At 41.6% G+C, this 19,957-nt stretch overlaps 1 protein-coding gene across 4 annotated transcripts in view; it reads right to left on the bottom strand.

Moving 5' to 3' along the window:
- Window positions 1-19,957, bottom strand: part of LYPD6B (LY6/PLAUR domain containing 6B) — a 181,868-nt gene that overhangs the window by 42,903 nt on the left and 119,008 nt on the right. For 3 of the 4 annotated variants that reach the window (XM_038002147.2, XM_038002148.2, XM_073020264.1), the window contains one exon: window positions 11,913-11,984. The exons of the other annotated variant lie outside the window; for it this stretch is intronic. The gene's annotated coding sequence lies outside the window, so the exon portion shown is untranslated. The remainder of the gene's footprint in view (window positions 1-11,912; window positions 11,985-19,957) is intronic. 4 annotated transcript variants of the gene reach the window in all.

The following is a 19,957-nucleotide window of genomic DNA, read 5'->3' as shown; positions in this document are numbered from 1 at the left end:
ACATAGAGGAGGGCCATCTACCAATTAAAGTTTAGCTCATCTCTTCTAGAAACATCCTCACAGACACACCCAGAAATACTGTTTTACTAGCTATCTAGGCATCCCAGACCTTCATGATGAGTGTGATCACCATTGGAATATTACATCCAGTTCTGATTAGGAGGTTCACAGAACAGATGTCCTGGTTGGACCACTGAACAAGGCATGTATCAACTCACATGCTGTATCAACTCTGACCTGAAATCACCTCTCCAAGAAGAGCTTTGCCCTTACAAATCCACGCATGTGGTCGGGTAGGTTTTGAAGCCCATGATGACTGGTCTGAAGGAGGAGATCCTGCTGCTGATACCTTAATGGAAGGAGGGTGATACAGTTTGGCTGTGTCCCCACCCAAATCTCATCTTGAATTGTAGTTTCCATAATCCTCACATGACATGGGAGAGACCCAGTAGAAGGTAATTGAATCACTGGGGTGGCTATCCCCATGCTACTATTCTTGTGATACTGAATGAATTCTCACAAGGTCTAGTAATTTTATAAGGGGCTTCTCCCTCTTTTGCTCATTCTTCTCCTTCCTGCTGCCATGTGAAGAAGGACATGTTTGCTTCCCCTTCTGCCATGATTGTAAGTCTCTTGAGGCCTCCCCAGCCATGCTGAACTATAAGTCAATTAAACCTCTTTCCTTCATAAATTACCCAGTCTCAATATATCTTTGTTAGCAGCCTGGGAACAAACTAATACAGAAGCATATGGAAATTGAGGAGGAAATGAGCCAAAAGGGCAGAGGGTAGAAACCAGGGGCCTGGGAGCCATAAAGCAGGGTGCTTGAATTGAAGACATGCAATTCAGGATGGAGGGGAATCACAATGCCTTGGGCTCTCACATAGATCACCAGTTTTTATTGTAGATCCTGCGAAAGAAACCACAGAGCAAATTTCAGTAGTAGAGTGTTTTCTCCCTAAACCAACACATCTTCAGCAGCATAGTGCCAATGTTCTTACATCTTTAAATAGTGGAGAAGAGCGTTGAAAAAATATTTTTCTCATTCAAACCCTTTCCCTGCCATCCATATGTTATTGTAAACATGTGGCATTTCTTGAGTCCTCTTTTCCATATACTCCTTTCCTCTCCACCCATCCCACTCACAGATATAAAGTAACAACAAGAAAATAGACTGGGGATATGGGATCAAAAAAAAAAAAAAATCTGACTTCAAAAAAAAAGCTCTCACATAAGGAATGAGAAAAACAGAATTCCTATCCTTGAGTTATAAAAATTGAAAGGGAAGGGGAATTTTGTAGACCCAGAAAGTGATGAAATGAGGAGAAAGACATCAAGTTTACCCAAAAGGTAATAAAATATTTTATTTGTTTTTTGATTATGAAAAAGAAAATAAATCATTAAAATGACTGTCAGAATGCCTCAAGGACAAGAGCATGGAATAGGACTTGGTTATAAATGTTGTGGAGAGTAATAAAAGACTTGGTGTTGTTTCCTTAGCATTTACCTGGGCTGAGCCTTCCTATTTCAACACAGGAATCACAGGCAATGGTAAAGTCAATCCGCTCCTGGGCACACATTATTGCCTTTCCATTCAGGCCTTATCCGAGAGCACCAGAGTGGCTGCTCCCACCTGCAACCAGGTCCTATCTCACACTGATCCAACAGGACATGCTGGCAAACCGCCAGGGCTTCAGGATCACCATTTGTTTTATTTTCACAGCTACTAATTATTTCATATATGCCTGCTTATAAAACATTTATTTTTCTTAGTTCTCAGGATTCAAGATGAAGAAGACAAGGTTCCTGCCCCAAGGAGCTCTGTCTAAAGTCTAAAGGGCCTTGGATTAATTCTGATGTTGTTTAATGATGTATTTATTTCAAGTGCCTGAAGACACAGAAAGGTGACAGGATAGCTCTTATAACAGTGACTGTTGGTTTTATTTAAACCTAGGAAGGATTAGTTGAGAATCTGTAGAAAAAAGGTAGGATTTTCTATTAACCCACAAACTTACATTCAGCATTCTGCCTTGAGTATTTCCTTTTGATTTTCTACATGCCAGGTTCTCCCATAAGCCATGATGTTTCAAAATACAGCCCCTACTCAAAGCTATGTGTCTCTAGATCTGTAATAAATATTAAGACTTTTGAAATAAACTGAACCTTGAAATGAACTGAACACACATGGCTATCAATATGATTTCTATAACTACCCATACATCCAAATTCAATCCAGGACAATGCAGTCTCACATTTGTCTCCCAAATCAGGCACAACAGGACCTAAGAATAGCACAGAGAACAGTGACGTGATAGAAGACAGATGGTATTTGTAAAATGGAAATGACTCCAGCTGCCTTTCAATACTCCTCATCTATGATGGCACATGTCAAGTGTGAATGCCCTCTCAGCACTGTCACAGAACAAGGCCTGAAAAAAGGTTTACTAAAATCCCCCATGAATACTGAGTGGCTAACATGCAACATGACTATGAAATTACAGGCAAGAGGTACAGGCAAATAGCTATCCATTTTCATAGCTGTATCTTTGCCCTTGTGACCAACCAGACTAGCTGTATCAGCTGGTCACTCATATAATCACTCTGTACTCACCATTAAGATGTCCACTTTTGGCAATACTGACCAATACAATTTCTCAAATAGAGACATGGCTGAAGACCTGGGCCTATGAAATATCTTTCTAGAAGGAGCCACAGCTTCCATGTCCAAGGCACATTTATATAATTCACATTACTAAATAGAAACCATGGCCCTAGACTCCCATTGCCTGGAGATTTTTATTCAGTGGAAACCAAAATGCACCAGCCTGGATGACTCAGGGGGAGTGGTAATGATGGGATGAGTAATCACTCTCTTGAAGTTGCTAGTTAGGATAAGAACAGTTGTTCATTACCTGACGGGACAGGTTTCTCAGGCTGGCAGGGAACAGAACAAATAAATCAATGTCGCTTTCCTCCCTAACATCTTAAAACCCTGTATTTAAAGTCTGCATTTCAGCTCACAACTCAAGAAAAACAATCCCCAGAACTATCCATTTGGCCTCTGGTGATAACAGGGATCGACTGAAGATAGGTGAAAAATGGAAGAGAAGAGATGTGTAACTTTAGTTTCAGGAGAGAAATCCTATGGGAACACTAGCTGGTTGTCTCTCTTAGGTCACTCCCTTGGTTATTTTAGGAATCCCTTGCATACAACTAATGCAATGTCTTTTTGAAACAAGCCAAACACACACGTTGACAAGGAACAGTAAAAGCCTCTAAAATGGCAGTCCAGTTTAAAGACTTGACAATTGAGAACCTTATCCCCTTCAAGGTCATGCTCCAATTAGACTTCCAGAGTACCACTTTCTCCTGTTTGGTCAATCAGGACTACCAATGCCTGCCAGCTTTGCTTTTTAGTAGGTTTGGTTAATTAACATGAGTTTGCCTTTGGTTTTTGCTAACATTGTCTGTTTTGGGGAATCAGTGGTGCCCAGAAGAAGGACGTGAGTGTGATGTGTGTGTTGAAGACGGACAGGTGAGAGACAGCTGGGTCTCTCACCTAGACCCCCAAGAGCAGGTCCATGAATGAATTAGGGTATTTCCTAATTAATCTGAATTAATCATTTCCTAATTAATCTGAATCTCCTTACCATTTCCATGCTGCATTACTCTAATTTACCCTTTTTGAGGGGATATGTTAAAATACAGTTTAATTACAAATGAAGCACTATTTAAAAACCTATAGAAAATACACTGATTTAATAGATGACAAGTAACTGTCTACATAATTGTTGTCCATGAGAGTTTTGTTAGATAATACCTAATAGGCTCATACCATGTGTGATTTTGGCAACAGTCTGTTTGGGTACCCTGCTAAGGCCCCAAAGTAAACCTAAAAAGACTTGACCACACGTTTGATCAAAGCATACCTGAGGCTTAATGCAAAAGAGAAGTTAGGCCCCTATGATCAGAGTGTGTGCTGCAGGTTACATTATTGTCCAAACACATTCATTCATCGTCTATCTGGCGGTTACACACATCTGCCATCCAGGAGTAACAACCTTTACTCTTTTTCTTCTAGCAAGGACCTACATTCAGAGAACAGGCATGGGGAGACACAGCTGATAGCAGACAGACCTCAATATTCACAGTTTAAATATGGACATGACTATGGTGAGAACAGGCAAATCATGCATGGGCTTGCCATGTTGAGACACAGAAGAGGTTTTCATCTCCATTCTAGAAAGACTTCCTGAGGATAAAATTTCAAGAGCAGCTTAAGGTTAAATTTTGAATGCAATGCTTTGGTTGGATTGTTGATAACAAGCTTTAAAGAAGGTGCCACTGAGGATTATGAGAACGTTGCTAAAGTGGCTGCTACTGTGGACTGGAATCTGACGGGTGCATGTGCAAATGTGTAAATATGCCTTTAGCCATTCAAAGCACCATCCCCAGTTCGTCTTCCTCGCCAAGAGCCAGCCTAGAGCAAGGTTCTTTTTTTTTTTCTGAGACAGAGTCTCACTCTGTTGTCCAGGCTATAGTGCAGTGGTGCAATCTCTTGGCTCACTGCAAACTCCGCCTCCCTGGTTCAAGTGACTCTCCTGCCTCAGCCTCCTGAGTAGCTGAGACTACAGGCAAATGCCCCTGCACCTGGCTAATTTTTGTATTTTTTGTAGAGATGGGGTTTTGCCATGTTTGCCACGCTGGTCTTGAACTCCTGACCTCAAGTGAACCACCTGCCTAGGCCTCCCAAAGATTACAGGCATGACCCACCACACCTGGCCCAAAGTTCTTTTATAAAAAAACAAAAAACAAACATAAAAAAAACCCCTCTTTCTATGTTTATTATTGTTAAGCAATCATCATCACTGCAAAGAAAAAAATCAAAAGAAGGGGCTCCCACAGAGTTTCAAGTATTGTCTTTCCTGCAACACTGGTCATAAAACCAACAAGAAAGGGGAACAATTAAACCCAGAAATCCTAGGGTGAGTCAGAATTGCAGTGATTTAAAGGAATTGCCACATCTGAAACATCCTCTATGGGGACAAGGTGAATAAAACCTCCCTTTCAGGAAGCACGATGACTTACTCATGCACGTTGAGGACCCTGTGGTAAACCACAATTTTCTGAGCCCACTAAATCATGCCTGCTCCCCCACTGTCCCAGAAGACCCAGCTGTCTCTCATCTATACCTCACCACACACATACCACACTCACATCCTTCTCCTGGGCAGCACTAGTGCCCCAAAATAGGCAATGTTAGCAAAAGCCAAAGGCAAACTCATGTTAATCAACCAAACCTCCTAAAAAGCAAAGCTGCAGGCTTTGGTAGTCCTGATTGACCAAACAGGAGGCAGCAAAAAGGACACTGGTAGGTTTGCCAGATACATCACAGAAAGCAATTAAGTTTATGGTAGGGTAAAAACAGCTCCAAAGCCCTCTGAAACAAAAGACGCTTCCTGCCTGTGGTCTGTTCTGGGCCATTCTGTCATAATGGCAGGCTGAGCTATTCAGCTGCAGCAGCCAACAGTAAAACACTGTTTGGAGAGAGAACCATCCCGATCTCTACTGCAGAGACCTGCCTGTCAGGTTTTCATTTCTATGCTAGAGGATAAACTGTCCCAGCTGGTTTGAATAAGAAAAGAGGAAAGTGAGCATCCACAAGAGAAAAAAAAAAGTACTTGATGCAGGAGAGGATTGTAAACTCTTCAAGATTAGTTGAAGGAAAAGATTATGAAGGTAACAGAGTTTCCAATGGTATGGGGAAAATATCCCTAGGATGTCGTGGTCGACAAGCAAGAAAGCTGTCCTTCTGAGGAGTTTTTAGTGTGGGAAGGTGAGCGATGATGGGACGGGCGGGGCAGTCTGCAGCCTGGGTCTCCCTAGTCCCCAACCTGTGATCTCTCCTCTCTGGTGGGGCCATGCATGTCCAGATTGCCCATTTTCCAGGTCAGATTCTAGCTGGAGTTCACATTAGGGTGAACATGAAAGTTCTCACGAGTGCAAAGTTGTAGCAAACACTCTTGGTAGCAATGGAACAGACATTGATGCCAACCTGAGCCCACATAAGACGAAGAGGGTGTCAGAAGGAGGCCAGTTGTAGAGTCAAGAGACAAGGATGGGATTTAAGGGAGATAAGATGCTAGACAGCCAGAGTGACTTCCCTTAAGTCTTAGATTGGCAGTCTGTCCCTCACTCCAGAGCTAAATGGAGAGTAAGACATGGCCATCCTGGAGACGCAAGTCTAGTTCTGGCTCCTATATGTGTTCTATGCCCCTCAAACAGAAAGGGTCCCTAATTTATAGATGAGAAAACTGAGGCACAGAGAGGTTAAGTAACTTCTCATTGTAACTCATATTGGTACTATGAGTCACTTTATTCATGGCTGCAAGGATGACCTCAAAAATGTCGGCAAAATTTGTCATTTTTCTTAGATAAACCACCTGTTCTACCTGGACACTGGACTGAATTTAGTTCAACAAACCATAGATTAAAAAGACTATCAACCCACCCTTTCCTTGGGATAGTCCTTAAACAAAAAGCTAAATAAGCACAACATTCTTTTCTTTGGGGCTAAGTCTTTCGGATTACTTGAAGCCAAAAAATAAGAGGCTATCTGAAAGGTTATAGAGGGCGTTATTAAATATCCTCATTCTTCAAATGCCTGTCAACCAAAGAGAAGAATAAGAACCCTCTACCCCCACCCCTATCCCCAGGAAATACCGTTGGGCTCATTACTCTGTGTTCCATGGCATAATGAGTGTCTTTATTACATCTAATTAGGGTCTCCTATAATGTGACATAACCATTTTTGGTCACTTGGGTGTACCCAGAAAGGCCTAGCAACCATCTCTAAATAGCCAATCCCCCTGTCTCTAGAAAAACCACACAGTCCAAGACAGAACTCTGCTAAGAGTCAGGAAGATGTAATTTCCATTAACTCAAGAAGCATTAGGTTAACATGCAGACTCTGAAGCCTGACCTCCTGCAGTGGAATCCCAGGTCTACCACTTAGCTGTATGACTTTGAGGGAAGTTACTTAACCTCTCTGTGCCTCAGTTTCCTCACCTATAAGTTAGGGATAAAAATCATACCTATTCATAAGATTTTGTAATGATCAAATGAATTATGATATGTAAAGGACTTCTAGTAGTGCTGGGCATATAGTAAAAACAATATTAGTGCCTGCTTGTGTTGTTATTAACTTTATTATATTCTTAGGTACATTAATGAAGACCTCCACTTTCCAGACTTCTCTCAGATGGGCTGACAAGACCATCCCTATTCCAGGATTTTTAAAAGACAAAATAAAATAATTTTAAAGTAATTTCAGATTGCTTTTATAACAAAGTTAAGAGCCTGCAATAAATTCAAAATGGCCATGAATTCTTTGCAGCTACTCCAAGTTAGAGGTGGAGTCTATTTCCAGTCCCCTCCCCTTGAATCTGGGCTGGCCCTGTAGCTTTCTTTGACCAACAAAATGTGGCAGAAGAGAGGCTGTGTAATTTCTGAGTTTAACTTACAGTTTTTGCTCTTGTCCTCTTGCCAGAAAGTCTGTCATGTGAAGGAGGCTGAGCTAGCCTATTGGAGGGGGAGACGATGGGCAGAAATGAGTCATCCCAGCTGAGATCCCCTAGAGGGGATCACCTAGCTTCCAGGTACCAGCTGAGCGCAGGGGTATGAGTGACCCCAGGTGAAACTAACAGAAGAATCACCCAGCTGAGCCCAAATGGAAATGTTAGTAAAAGTGCCCAAATTGCTGACCCACAGAATCATGAGCAAATTAAACAGTTGTTGTTTTAAGCCACTATGTTTGAGGTGGTTTGTTATGCAATAAATAACTGATGCAGAGCCCTCGCTGATACAAATAAGGCTTTATTATCAATAGCATTTCAAACACACACACATAAAACCAGGCCACTTGGTTATTTGCCAGCAGGTTTACCAACCATCACATGGTGCTTCCAAGCTCTTATCTCACTGACCTAGGGCCAGTGAGGCAGCACATTCACTTGGAAAAAGCGAAGACCAATTACTGATCACATTTGGGAAGATGGAGGCAAGCTTTCAGCACCAAGGTAGGGTGCCAAGTTAGATCCTTGTAGAGGGATATCGTGGGAATACAGGATTTTGTTTGTTCCTTTTAGTCTGCAATAGAATACAAAGCCAGAAATGCCTGAATTTGGCTTCCTTAGAAGCAGTGTTATTCCTGGGTCTTGGATATTGCACAACAGTGTGGGTAGATACCTTCATGGCATGAGTCAGAAAATTCAAGGTCAGCATCACTAAGGGAGAATCAGGGGAGCCAAGTCAGAACCAATTGTGTCATTTCCATGGTCCAGATATGTGGTTCCAAGAATGCAGGAAGCCCTGAATGCCTTCATTTTATTCTGCTGGTCAAAGCAAGTGAAGGACTTCAGGATATGCCACTCCAAAACAGGCTGTATTAGTATGATTATTTTGAGCTGAAGGCATTCGAAAAACAGCAAATGCAGAGAGAGGCTTTCTCTGAGCTCCCCTTATCTGCCTAAAGACAGACAGACACTCTAAAAGAAACTAGGTTGTCATCAATTCCCTCTACAGAAGTTTCATCAACCAGGGGAGATTAACTCTTATCACAGGTCAGGAGACTAGAACACACACCCCACCCAGACAAACTCTGTCACAAACTACCGTATCTCCCATCTATTCTTCTGCGGGCCCATTCATCTTCCCAAAAAATCATTTACTCTTCCCTTAGTTGCCTACATCCCTCCTCCCCTCTCTCCTGCAAAGAGAATATATGAGCTCCTAAATCTGACTGTATCTTTGGATATTGACTTTTTTTTTTTCCCTATGATGCACTCATGCATATAATAAATTTGCATACCTTTTCTCCTGGTAATCTGCCTGTTGTCAGTTTATTTCATAGACCCAGTTGTTGACCCCACAGGTTAGAGTGAAAGTCTTCCCTTCCCAACACAAGAGAATGATTACATTTTAAGCTTTGATTTTACTGTGACCTAAGCAAAAGGTTACTTCACTCCAGGGCACAGGGGTAAAAATAGCAAGTTCCATAAATCAATGTTCCCTCACCTGTAACATGAGGGAAGAACTGATACCCAAATTTATAGGGAAATTACTCTGAAATATGTGATGAGAGGCTCTGGAAGCTTAAGTCTCCATTTGTTATAAACAAAGCTACCACATTGAAATGAAAACAATCTTATGCAATTATTTGATAAGCTGGACAGCCATGGTGCTAAAGGTTATTACACAAGCCTGGTAGCCTTTGTCTGTGCATTACTTATTTATTCATCTGTTTGTTGATTTCATACCTTGTACTATTTTGTGGGTATGTCAGCATGGAGGAAAAAGTTTGTTGAGGGTGCAGAAGCGAGAATGGTAAGAATTATATAAAAGTAAGACACCTCTCCTTCCAAGAGCTTACAGGTCTGATCATCTTGAAAAACAAAATTCCCTGCTTAAGCATCTCAGAGTAACTCCACTCAGCCCAACCAAAATTGCTGCATCTATTGAAACTCCTCAGGTTATGAATCAAGAGGGTTCAGAAAACTCCTGACTGTGTGGAATCACAGAGCTGATGAGATGTTCACAGATGAAGATGCCATAAAATAAAGTAACTTACCCAAGAACTTGCAGCTAGCTTTGGCGCGGAGCTGAATCTGGGCTCCAGGCAAGCAGGACTCCTGCCCCACCCCACAGAGACCCCTCTCAAGACGCAAGGTATTTACAATGTGAGGGGATACAGGCACCCCACAATTCCAACCCAGTTGCCCAGAAAACAGAAATTAGCTATCATATACGGTGAGCAGAAGCTCCACACTTATCATGTAGGAGCAAGTCAAGGATATAACTTCTTGTGGTGTAGACTTAAGGCTCTCTAACCACACACATTTAATAGAGTACTCAGCAGCCATTAAAATAGGCAAAAGCACAAGAAACGACTTGTGTTACATTTAAAGTTCAAAACTTAAGTACATACAGACTATGTGAAGAAAGTCAATATAAAGGGGAAAACAACAGCAAAATGCACTAAAGTGTTCATGACTAAAGTGGCATCTTTTAAAATTGAGTGATTTTTACTCTTAATTCTTTCTGCTGTTCTCCATAGGCCAAATATACTTTAACGATCTTGAACTACTAAAATGCTCTTGAATTTGTTGGCTACCTTCAGGCAGAAGAGATAGCTAGAGTGTCAATAGTAGGTGGTGGTTGGGGCAAAAGGGAACATGAGCAGGGGCGAGTGTGGACATTGAGTAAAGCCCAGTCGTAAATACTCCGTGTTGGTTGGCCCCATTCGGTGCCGTTTAATTGGTTACATCCCAGTTCTGCCACTTTTTGGGTTGATTGTCTAACTTTGGGCAACTTACTAATCTCTTAGGTAAGCCTCAGTTTCCTCAACTGTAAAAGGTGGATATTAATAGACCCTTCCTTACAGGAGTGCTGTGCAGATTGAGTGATAGAATGCGTACAAAATGCTTAGGGTGTTGCCTGGTAGACAGTAAGAATGAATAAATGTTACCTGTAGTGATGGTGGTGATAGAGATGGTTAATAATAGAGTTACATCTTACCACCACAGTGGTGGTGATGATGATGATGATCCTGACATTGTTTAACACTGTAACTAACAATGAATTACGTTTCCTTGCTTTGGAAAACGACCCAATGTTCCCATATGTCTTATGACTACACCGTCATTCCTCTGATCTTCATGTCCTTTGGGTTTCTTACTAGCAGATTCTCAAGTGGAAGTTACAGCTCACATACCACCCAATATGCCCTGGGGAAAAGAGTGATGATAATATACAAATTCCTGCTTGTTGCCTTGGACCTTATTAGCGTCATAAAATGTTATCCATTTAGAAAGGCATCTTAGTAGATATTTTACAGAATGCTGCTTTGTACTTGAAACATATAATTAACACACACAGGGGCTAACAATTCAATCTGCTCTTTAGGCAAGAAACAGGAACATAAACATGGCCCTGGCCAGATCAGCACATAATCTTAAATGATTTCCTTTGCATGTTTCCTCCCTCTCTTCCAGCCATCAGATGCAAAGTGGGAGGCCTGTTTGACAGGCAGAAGGCCTCTTGGCTTGTAGTTGATAGTCTTGATAGCCAAGAAGACCACTGAGACAACCAGGCCCAGTCCCTGAAGCCTCACACAAGCATTCCTTGGCATTTGCCACCTGCTCTCAGAAAAACCAGACCTCTGATTTGATGTCTTCACCTAAAACAATGGAGTCAGGCCTGACACACTAACCTGGTCAGCCTGTGCAATAAGCACCACATCTAAAACCAAAAGGCAAAATGCATCAAGTAAAAAGCAATCATCAATTAAACACATAACTTTCAATGTGCCCACGTCCATCCATCCTGTCTCTCTTCTTTGTTGGGGTAACACTCTTGTCCTGTTTTAGATCACTAAATATTTTCTAAGGCTTAACATGTAAAGGTCCTATAACTACAAATGCTCAATAATTAGTGCACATGTGTTCTAAGTGTATTTAGCAATGCATTTCATTTAATGCAGACACTTTTGAACACTGCTCCACATCCCCGACACACCCCCTATCCACCACTGAGAAGACTACTCTGAGGAAGTTCTCTTTCAATTGACCAAATTAGCTTCTGTGGTAAGCAGAGAAGTCTTTGATCTACTAACCATTCGCTGAGCATGGGGACTCCCCTTTTTGGTTCACCAGAATTGTAACTTAAGCTCAAGCCAGGCTTCCAAACCGCAGGATCACAGTGAGCAGTGAGGGCTTAGGATGGGAAACCCAGCAAACTGCCGAGGAGATGGGAAAAAGACACGATCCCAGGACTTTCAGGAGTCCATTCCCAACAACCTAACCGGAGCTCCCAGATGAAAAGCCGAAGGCTGCTGTAACAGCTGCCATTCTTACCTTAAGAAAGAGAACGTGGTTGTCAGGCTCCTCTCTGGAACAGTGAAAAGGTTTGCACTCAGAATAATCAGCCTACCAGAGATAAAAAAGATAAGGTAAGAGCCACTGCTGATGATGAGTAACGTTCTTGAACAACTGGAATGTTTTCTAACAAAAGGCAGGTTTCTGGATGTTTGGAGACGTTTCAGAATAGAACAGCAATACAGTCAATTGAACAATATCAAATGCATGAAATCCCTGGAATCAAGTCAAGGTGGGGCCGTTAACATTACAGAGAGTGTGAGCTAGTGTTTTATTAACACACACCTGGGCCCCATCTAATTAAGAATGGTAATAATTGGTGAAATCATACACCTCATCACATCACTCCACAAAAATGGCTGTTTACCAAAGAGCTGGCAGAACTCTCTATAACACCGGCATATATCAGGGTATTTGGCAGGCTGTAGCATTCACACATTCAACATATCCACAATGAAGACTCTGTGCCATTTAACCTGTTTGGAAGACAGTCCTACCAGCTGATGAAATAATGACAACATGAGTCTTGAACCCAGATGAGGAGGTGGGAGGGAACTGGAATGTTTCCATATATGCATTCAAATGAGCAAATATAAAAGACAAAACTTATGCCCAATTTTTTCTATTATATATTTATACCTTTTTTTTTTGTAAGAGATGGGATCTCACTCTGGCCCAGGCTAGAATACAATGGTATGATCACAGCTCACCGTAGCCTCAAATTCCTGGGCTCAAGCGATCCTCCCACCTTAGCCTCTTGAGTAGTTGGGACTTCAGGCATGTACCACCACACCTGGCTACTATGATAGTTAATTTTATGCATCAACTTGGCAAGGCTATAGTGCCCCTCTGTTTGGTCAGACATCAGTCCATGCTGCCAAGAAGGTATTTTTAAGATGTGATTAGCATTTAAATCAGTAGATCTTGAATAAAGCAGATTATCTTTCATAATGTGAGTGGGCCTCACTTGATCAGTTGAGGCTTCAAAAGACTGAGGACTCCCAAGAAGAAATTTTGCCTCCAGCCTCTCTTTGGACTCAAAATTGCAACAGTAACTCTTCCTTGGATCTCCAACCTGGTAGCCTGCCGTATGAATCTCAGACTTGCCAAGCCCCAGAATTGTATGAGAAAATTCCTTAAAATAAATCTCCTTGCCCCTACTCTCTCTCTTTCTACACACACACGCACACACACTCTCTCTTGGTCAGGGTTCTCTGAAGAACCCTAATTAGTGCTAGTATGCCATCTAATTTCAAAAAAGAATGAGTTCATTTGCAAAACATATATACTATGTAGAGAAGACAACATAAAAAGAGGCTATAAGAACACGAGAAAAAGTCCACAGAAATGTATGTTGTAAGGTGCTAAATTATTACTAGATGTGGTTCATAAATTAGGCTCTGAGCATGCTAGTAGCCAAAGCAAAGAAGAAAATAGACACACTATGGTCACATTGAACAAAATATAAAATACCATACACATACTCCTCAAGAGTGTTAGCTTCATGTCATTGAGAAATGTCTTCCAAGGTGTCCCTACCTCAGGCAAATTCTTACAGGATCCTTTATCATCCACATTTGGGGAGGAAGAGGACAGTAATTAATTAACAATGTCTCTAAGTATACACATTAGGGGGTCTCCTATAATGTCTTCTTACTGCATCCCACAACATGAAATATGACACCAAAGTACAACTCACTAAAGTGATCTGGCAAGGAAAAAAAACACATAAAAATCTGATTATCTGGCTTGATCCAGGGATAAAAGTTAGAATTTCTGAAAACACTAATGAACTCCATATCCTTCGAGATATTTTCCATAAATGTTATTATTTCTTGCAACAAAAAGTTGGGTAGGAATTGGGCTATAACTGTCTGAGACTACAGTCCTGGCAACAGCCTGGAGTAGAAGTTTTCTCTATTGCTGATTAGTGGCAAATCCATAGAAAAACTGCCCTCGGGCAGGTTTTTAAGCTCAAGTAATATATGTCTAAGGAATACAAAGTTTAAATTGTGTATGTTTGTATGCATGTAAGTCTGAAATATGCTTTCTGCATTGGAATCAATGTTTTAAAACTTTTTATTATGGTAAAACAGGCATAATAAAAAGTTTATCATTTTAGCCATTTTTAAAGTGTCTAATTCAGTGGCATTCAGTACATTCACAATGTTGTATGACTATCACCATTATCCATTCCTATAACTTTTTCAGCATCTCAAACAGAAACTTTGTACCCATTAAACACTAATTCCCCATTTCCTCTACCCCCAGCCCCTGGTAACCTCTATTCTACCTTCTGTCTCTTCTAGTTTGTCTATGTTAGGTACATCATATAAATGGAATCATACAATATTTGTCCTTTCTTGTGTCTGGCTTATTTTACTTAACACATTGTTTTCAACTTTCATCCATCTGGTAGTATATATCAGAATATCATTCCTTTTCAGGGCTGAATAATATTCCATTGTAAGTATATACCACATTTTGTTCACCCTGGAATAAATTTTTATATAGTTAATTCACCAAGTAACTATAGAGTACTTACAATATGAAAAGCCTTTTAAAAATATCAACTATATTCTTTAGAACTGCATATAAGGGGTAGAAGAGCTACTCCACAAGAAACCAGTTTATCATACAAATCCTAGTTTCAGAATCAGTAGTAGCAGCAAGAAAACAAAAGTCTGTTAAATAGTTTTTCTTCCCTAAGGGTTTGGTAAATCTCCCCACCCCAATCTTAATTAATGTTCTTCATATTTAAAGCTGAAGCGAAACTACAATATCCCCTGCTATGTCTAACTCTTCATACCATGTGCCTAAAGCTTAGAATGTGTCATTTCTGACCCCCTACCCAGTGTTAATGAGCTTCTGTCAAAAAGCTGATGTCAAGAAGTCAGATACTGCAGTAACCTGAAGCATTGGTTTCTATCCCTGCTGGTAAAATATCATCCAAAAGTTTTTCACTTCTAGGGTATATAAATAAGGTAACCAGCCTTCTATGTGCAAACATAAGTCCTCAGAAGAACACAGCTCTCAGCAAGAGAATCTAATAGTTGAAAGAAAAGAAGAGGCTCTACTGCTGGTCTTCACTTTCAACGTGTATAGAAGGGCAGATGGCATGAAGCAGGCATGTCAATGCACACCTGAGTTCACAAAACTGACACAGTGTGAGTCATCTAAAGATGTCCAGAGGAATTCGACAAAAAACAACCATTTTTGCACACTGGCAAGGGAATTGCAAGCAAAATCAATAGCCATAAAGGATTCAGGCCACTTTGTTCAGCATAAACTTCTCAGCTGGGAGGATCTGCTGTCATCCCAGATTGTTAGCACTTGGCTGAGTTGAAGTTCATTCACTACTTTTGTGTTCAGGTAGTTGGGAACATGCCATTTAAACAACAAAAGCTGTCGTAGAAAATTATAGAGAATTAAGTCTGGAATTCCTCCTGTGTGTTTTTAAAGACTGACTTCTAGAGCAACAGGTTTTTTTTTTTTTTTTTTTTTTTAAAGACAAAATGAATACTGTTAAGATTGTTCTTTTTAGTATATAAGCAAGCAGTCCTTTACCTCTAAAACAGGAGACATTCTCACAGGCTGCAGAAGCTGGACCCCAACAGGCTGAAACTAGGATGCTAACACAAAGGATCTCAAGTTAGCCGAATCAGGAGCCCCCGAATGAAAAAGGCACTCAGCTCTCTGTCCCAAGTAATTACTTACCCCATCTCAGGACATCAGTAATATGTATTCTGGATAGATGAGATGCACAATTTGAGCGCTAAACTTTTAACTGTGAATACCATTCCTACCCTCCAAGTGTAATTAAGTTAATTCAGGCCTTTTTGATGTACAACCACACCCCTACTCCTCCCAAAAAAGTCCCATTGGCCTGAATCCAATTATCAAAGGTAAGAACCCCAATAAGGCAATCAACGTTTATCAGTTATGAAATTGAACTTGAACTTATAGAATGACAATTCCCTTCTGTTGTGGGCTGAACTGTGTACCCTGACCTTACCACACCACATTAATATGTTGAGGTCCTAATCCCCAGTACCTCAGAATGTGACTGTATTTGGAGAGTTTTAAGAGGTAATTAATTTAAAATGAGGTCATATGGGTGAGCCCTAATCTAATCCAATAGGTGTCCAATAGAAATAGGGACACAGACATACTGATGGAAGAAAATATGAAGACACAGGGATAAGACCAGATATAGGCTATGGAGACAGGCCTCAGAAAGACCCAACCTTGCTGACCTGACACCTTGATTTTGAACTTTCGGCTTCCAGAAGTATGAGAAAATAAATTTCTCTTATTTAAGCCACATCATCTGTGGTGCTTTGTTGTGGAAGCCTGAGCTAATACACCTTCCTTTCTCTTTCCCCTCCGATTGCATGGATTCCCAGGGAAAAGTCTGGAAAGGTCACAGGGACACTCTGTGTCCTACTCAAAGACCTCACTGTCATTCATTCCCTTATCCCCAAGCAGGGTAATCTCTAAATCCAAAGACAGTGACAGACAGGAACACCTCATAAACATCGTGAAGATCCCGACTCTGAAACAGGAGACCACTGCCTGCCCCATGCCCTCTGATCTCCATAGCATGGGACCGTTCCGCACCCTTCTCAAATGCTCTGCGCTGACTAGAGGTTCCACTGCAAACAGCATCTTTGGGATGCTGTTTTCAAAAATCATATCCTCACTTCTCTTACCTTGACACCCAGGGCTGGCTCAGATGCCTTAACCAATCATAGTTTCCTCCCTTTCTGAAAAGAAAAGGAAGAGTAGGGGCAAAAATCCTTGCACATTACAGAAGCAAGTCCAGAGTAAGACATTATCAGCAACAAAAAGACTCCCAGTTGCCTCAAGGCTTGATTCATAAGTAATCACTTTTTCCTTCACTGGAAGAGTTCACACAGGAGAAGTGATTGATGTCCTTTGTCAGTGCTGGGAGCCATGAACACCATAGTTAATTTCTACAGCCTCCACAGACAATGTTTGACCTATAGCATAGGTGGGCATTAGGTCCGACTCCCAATCCTATGGCTCAAAGGAGATTGCAGTGTATTCAGAGGGGGAATAAAATAAAATGGACGCTGGGAGGCAAGTCATAAGTGACAGTGGTAGAATGAGGGACCACTTAACCTGTCCTCATGTCCTACATCCATTACACTCCCTGGTCTTGCTCCCCAGCCTCCGGACAAAGCCAAAACAAGCTGAGTGCAGTTTTACCCAGAAGTATCCACAAATTAATACAAAATTTCCTTTGTTATTAGAAGTAATGCCCACAGCACTCCCTGGGGCAGTAAACAAGGCCCTTGGATCTCTCCAGGCTGCAGTGATGGGCTGGGAGTTCTCTCCAGGGCACATTGCAGCCGCAGGGCAATACTGACACTTGCACCTGCCAAGTTGCAGCAGTGGAAGGAAAAGGAGAGGGCCTGATGCAATTAGCCAGGTGAATAGAGAACTTGTCAAACCATTTAGATAAGACAGTCCATGAATGCATTCAGTTCCCATGACCAGAGGGTGATTGTGCTTCTGCCGGCTGCTGATTCTGCAGGCTGCAGAGCATTTTCCTAGCAAGGAAGTGAGAAGCAAAAGGATGATTTCTCAGCCTGCAAGTTCCAGGGCTCTTGTGGTAATTCAGCATCCATCATGCCTCAAACCAAGAGGTAATTTTACTTTAAGGGATCAAGAAACATACCCTTGACACTGAGTGACTTTGTAACAGAATCTCAAACTCGATGGTAGATTTTTTTAAAAAATCAAGTATGCAATTAATAAAAAAGAAAAAAGCTTCCATATGCAGTTCAATATTCCTTACTTCCCTTACCAATTGGTTATGTATTAGCTTTGCTAAATGGTTTTGTTCCAATTGTTGGATTGTGAGTATTTGGGAAGTCCATATGGAATCATATTATCTTGTATCTCTTTCAGTACCTAGCATATAGCATTGGACACAAAATAGAAATTCAATAAATGCTCAATTACTGATTGCTTCTTGCTTTTGAAATAGTTTTTCCTGTAGGGAAGCAAATCTACTGTACCTGCCTCATTTTTGAATAACATCACTCCGCCACTCTCCCCACCCCACCCCATCCACATCACCAAATGTTGCTAACATCAGCAACAGGATCTTCTCAAAGAATATCTATCTTTTCAGTGGATCACATAAAATAACAAAGTTTAGGATGGAGCTGGTGGTAAATTCTTGTGCTCTATGTTTAAATCTGAACATAATCTGAATTAGTTTCCTAGGTCTGCTATAACAAATTACAAAAAAAAAAAGGTGGCTTACAACAACAGAAATCGATTCTTACACTTCTGAAGGGCCAGAAGGCCATAGTCAAAGGTGCTAGCAGGGTTGGTTCATTCTGGAGGCTCGGAGGAAGATGTGTTCCAGGCCTCTCTCCTCCTAGTTTCTGGTAGTTCTAATAATCATTGCCATGCTTTGGCTACATAACTCCAATCTCTGCCTTTTCTTCACATGCCCTTCCCCTTGGGTCTGTGTGTCCCCTCATTTCTCTTATAAGGACACCAGTCATTGGACCTAGGGTCCATACTCAATCCAGGATGAGCTCATCCTGAGATTCTTAATCACATCTGCAAACATACCAGAGGTTGGGACTTGGATTTTTTTTTTGCGGGGGGTGGGGGGGGGAGCCGCGGGGAGAGGAGATACAAATTCATATAATATTCAAAATGAGAAGACGTCATCTTTACCACAAAACTCCATCTTCTTCCCCATTCTCTTCATATTATTAGAATCACCATCCTCCTAGTCAGGGGCCAGGCTGAATTCTTGAGTCATCTTCAAGGGCTCTCACCTTGTTGCTCCCCAATGCCAATAAATTCCATAATCCACAGTAATGAAGGACAACTGAATCAGCTGTGCCCTGCAAAAGTGATCACGCCTGTCCTCTCTTTTCCATGCCTGCCGTCACAATCACCCTGGCCCTAGCTGGGATCACCTGTCTTAGACCAGGTCAAGACTTTTTTTTTTTTTTTCTTTTTGTCACAGAATCTCGCTCTGTCGCCAGGCTGGAGTGCAGTGGCACAATCTCGGCTCACTGCAATCTCTGCCTCCCAGGTTCAAGCAGTTTCCCTGCCTCAGCCTCCCAAGTAGCTGGGACTACAGGAACACACCATCACACCTGGCTAACTTTTTTGTATTTTAGTAGAGACGGTGTTTCACCATGTTGGCCAGGATGGTCTCGATCTCCTGACCTCATGATCTGCCTTCCTCGGCCTCCCAAAGTGCTGGGATTACAGACATGAGCCACCGCATCCCGCTAAGACTTCTTCTTAACTATTCTCCCAGTTTCCTTTACTGATCATACCACATACTACTGACGATCCCATGACACTGTCCAAAAGCTTTCAGTGGCATTGAACCAAATAAAACCCAATCTATTTATAACCAAGCACCCAGGCCCACTAGAATGGGTCCCAAACCCCTCTCACAAGCTTATTTTCCACTGCTGTCCTCCATTTGGTCCAAGCCCTCGTCAAAACAGATGACTGACTGGCCTTAAAGAGAGCCTCCAAGTCTTGGAGGACTCTGCCTGGGATTTATTCATTAATTCAAGAAGCCCCTATCTCAACCCGTGTTCCTTGTTAATATCTTACACAGAAAAGCCTAGCTCAAAACAACTCATCTAAAAGACCCTGTTCAGCTTTTATCAACCACACTGGATTCCTCCTTTTAAAATTTAACAGCATGCTTGACAGATGAGGGATTCTTGTTTTCTCCTCCCTTAGGGTATTTACTGCTCCAATAGGGGACTTAGTGCTTCCTTAGAGCACTTGCCATAAGCCTCACGGCAGAATATAGATGGAACTGTTACCCACTGCAATGCCTAGGTGACTTAGCTGGACCCCTACCCTACTTTTGTTGCCCAGTGTTTATGCAACATACCTAAATGCCTACTGAGCTTTAACCCTGCTTATTTTTAGGAAACAGGATGTCTGGGGTCAGAAGTCCTTCTTAGGCAGCTTACTCAACCTCTGAAGAACCTTTAGCT

This window comes from Chlorocebus sabaeus, chromosome 10 (genome assembly GCF_047675955.1).
Source record: "Chlorocebus sabaeus isolate Y175 chromosome 10, mChlSab1.0.hap1, whole genome shotgun sequence".
Lineage (NCBI taxonomy): Eukaryota > Metazoa > Chordata > Mammalia > Primates > Cercopithecidae > Chlorocebus > Chlorocebus sabaeus.
Note: the sequence above shows the minus strand (reverse complement) of the source record. Positions and strands in the feature narration are given on the sequence as shown.